We start from the raw sequence: 3698 nt of genomic DNA, 5'->3' as shown, positions 1-3698 counted from the left end.
AAGCTCAACTCATTTATAAAGTTGTTAAATGTAGAATCCAAAATTCCCCTCCCACCCCTTAGTCTCAGATAAAGCAAGGTTTCTATTTCTCTTCTCCCACGTTCTGCCTAATTAACTGTTTTCTCATTTGTGAATCATAATACATAATATGCACTGCCAAATTTTTAAATAAAATGTAGAGCAGTGTTTCTTAAACTTTTTTTCATTATCTCTCCCTCAAGAGCCTTTTTAGACATTTTCCCCTAATCATTCAGCTCCCCCTCTCCATCGTGAAATTAAATACTAAGGAATACGATTTTGTCTAGTAGAGCTGAGCTTTGGAGAGCCAAATCCTTGCAATATCTAAGATTTTTTTCACCCCATCCAAGAACCAATTTTCACTCTATTGGAGGCGATATTGCCCCCGTTGAGAATACATGATGTAGAGCAGTTTTACTCTTAGAATATTCCCTGGAGAAACTATATTTTGTAGCTTTTCAATCTCTGCAAGGTTCCTAAAATGAAGTTTTAATTTGATGTACAAAGAGGGGCTTTTTTAAAAGAGGCAAAATCCACAGAAAACTCCTCTCTTACCCTGTGCTAACTAAACTCTCACTCATGACCATACTGTGTGCATTCAAGGGAAGAGTTGAAAAAAAGGGAAAAAGAACAAAATAATGGGAAACTAACCATGTTCAGTAGTAGATGACTACAATGAAAGCTATTAAGATGGCAAGAATAACAGAAGGTAAACAGCGACTCTCTGACCAAATGGGTGGGCCTCCACTAGAGCCATGTAAGTCCTCAGGGCCTGCATATCTGCCTTCTAATTTTTCCCACTGGTCCTGTCCTAGTCTAATTTATAAATTACCTTGGTCCTGATTTCTTAGTTTTTGTTTCTGTATATTTCCTATATGTGCCTTAAATTCTTTGTGGAATCAAGGAAATATTATATATATTTAATATGTTATATATATTTATTTATATATATATAAATCAGAAGAAGCACATGCATTCCTACCTTGGACACCAAGAGGGAAGTACCAATTGACTGTTATCAAGCATTCATCAATAATCACTTAGTTAGCTGAGGTCCCCTAAATACTCTCTGTGAGGTACTGGAGGACAGCAATCGTGTCATACTGGCCTCATAACCATAACACAGCAAGTATAGTAGTAGTTTGCTGAATGACTGACCTAGAAGATGGTCTAAGCTCCCTATGTGGTGTTTCAACAGAGACATCAAATCAACTATTTCCATTTAGATGAATTAGTATAATACTTGCAAGGTTGAAGATATTTCATCTAATTTTTTTATACCATAAAGTTACATGTTTATTTTCCTTCTGATATATATGGTCTTAAAAATAACTACTTAGTAAAGAGTATACACAGACACATGAAGCATGTGAAGCAATATAAAGTGAATATGCTGGTGCCCTAATGGAAGAAAGCACAAGATGAAATTTCAATACTAGAAAAAGTGCTTGTTGTTTTGTGAGAAGAATTATAAGTTCTATATTATAATAGATTATTATACATATTCTATTGAACCTGAAGGCAACTCTTACATATATGGCATACCTCAGAAGTATAACTTACATCTGTACAGGTTGGATATCATTAGAACAGAGTTATAAGAGAGTCATAAAGAGAAGAAATCTCTTTACCATTTCCTTTTCTAGCCTTGAGAGACTGGAGTTACATCATAGGTCTCCAATGTTTATTTTTTACAGATCAGATGAAAATACTTTTAAAATGTAAAATATACAGTCTGTAATCTTCTGTTCTATAAAACAGTGGAACATTAAAAGGGTTTAAAATATCAGGTCTTTTTGGACATTCCAAAGTGTGTTTGCACTCTTCTTGAAAAGGGCCTCCTCCTCAGAATTCAAGTTAACTTTCACAACATCTGAGACACCATTTCGCCCCAAGATACAAGGGATACTGAGAAATATTTCTTCTTTTATTCCATATAAGCCCTAAAAGGCAAAATTAGATTATTATTCAGCAATCTGATATGGAAAAGCAGCTATGCCAGAGAGCTTCAGAATAAGAGTATACCAGAAAGAATCACTCAGAGGGCAGTGGGGTGATTGTCAACAATACCAAGAGCATCCTAATGTCCTATGACCATGTGGAACTTGTGTTCAATGACATGAGAACATGCCAGAGGCCTTCAGAGGGACCAAGAAAGGCAGTGTCTGCTCCTTACCAGGTCATCTTTCTGTCCATGGGGAAGGATGCCATGCAGTCCTTCAGGGTGCCATTTTATCTGATGAAGGACTATTAAATCAAGCAGCCTGTGTTCGGTGTAAACTACATCAAGAGAACAGTGACGGCTGAAGTAGGAAGTGGCTGGGAAGGCTCTGCTTCATATAAGTAGACCTCTATCCACCGCCCCCACCTGACTTCTATCCAGGACCTCCCATGATGGACATGGCCATGGAATAGGTGCAGCCATGGCCCCTGCCCTATCCTGGGCCCATGGATCCTCCAGTCAGCAGCCCTGATGTTTCCTCCACTCCTGCTGCTGAAGGCAAGGCAGCTGACAAAGCCTGTTACAACCTGGGCAACCTACACAATGCCTACATGCCCACAAACCAGCCTCTGCCTCCTCCCTACTACCCCCTGGAAGATAAGAAGACCCAGTAGACCCCTCACACCTTCTTGCCTCCCACTACCCATTGCTCCTTCCTACCCTGCCCCTTGGGGTTGAGTCTAGGTTTGGAGGAGGCGATGGGAAGGTCTTGGTTTTCCTCCAGGTCTGATTATAAACAGTTACCAGGAACTAGCACTGAGGGAAAGGAGAGGCCCTTTGACTCTGGAGTGGTGCCTCCCCACTTCCCACAATAGCTCAGAGCCCACAGGCGCTACTCAGCCAAGCCTCCCTCTCACCAGCTCTGGGGCTCTCCTCAGGAACTCAGGGGGCACCCCTTGTTCATGTTTCGCTCTAGTCGCCCGCAGAGGGACTCTCTGGCCACCTCCCCCACTGCAGTCCACTCACTCGTTTTGGAAGCCGCTTTATACTCAACTTCATGACCTCCATGAGACCGGCCACAGGTCTTCCTCTGAGGGTCCCCTGCCAGGCCGCACTCACATTCACTCCACTCTGGTCTGTGCCTCGCTGTGAAAGGCCACTGTCCTACCAGACTGTCAGCCCAAATTCCATTCCCAGCCAGGCTCCAGATCCACTTATACTTGCCTTCCCTTCCCTTTCCTGTCCTTGGTCAGTCTGTTGCCACCTCTGTGTAACTTTTGGAGCTTTAACATGAGCTGCCAGGGGTTGGGTGGCATCAGAAACAAAGCCACTGTGGCTGGGGAAGAAGCCCCTCTTCCCAGTAGAGGGAATTTGTTTCCCTCTACTTTCTCTCTCTCTTCCTTCTAGAAGGCGCTTCTCGGACTAGAACTGGAGAATGCATGTCCATCCCATCCTGCCATTTCGGGGCTTCTGGGCAGGCTGGAAACAAAGGCCCTGACCCCCAGGGCCTGGCCTGGCCCTATGTGTTGACCTTGACCTGTTGCCACCTTCTCAGCCTACCCTCTTCCCTTTAAGCTTCATGCCTGGTTGGCAATATGACACCTGAATGCACTAAAATTTGCTCTTGTTTTCTCCTGGACTGGCCATGAAGTGAGGAAATGGTTATTTAAATATAATTCTCTATCTATTTGACAAAAAATCCAATGAATATACTAATGTGAAATAAACTCTGCACTTT

At 42.5% G+C, this 3698-nt stretch overlaps 1 pseudogene; it reads left to right on the top strand.

Annotated features, from left to right (window-relative positions):
• Positions 1 to 708: 708 nt before the first annotated feature.
• LOC131409156 (WW domain-binding protein 2-like) lies at positions 709 to 3304 on the top strand (annotated as a pseudogene).
• Positions 3305 to 3698: the final 394 nt, after the last annotated feature.

The sequence above is a fragment of the Diceros bicornis genome, chromosome 7 (genome assembly GCF_020826845.1).
Source record: "Diceros bicornis minor isolate mBicDic1 chromosome 7, mDicBic1.mat.cur, whole genome shotgun sequence".
In the NCBI taxonomy this organism is placed as follows: domain Eukaryota; kingdom Metazoa; phylum Chordata; class Mammalia; order Perissodactyla; family Rhinocerotidae; genus Diceros; species Diceros bicornis.
The sequence above is the reverse complement of the archived record's forward strand: the minus strand, read 5'-3'. Positions and strand labels throughout refer to the sequence as shown.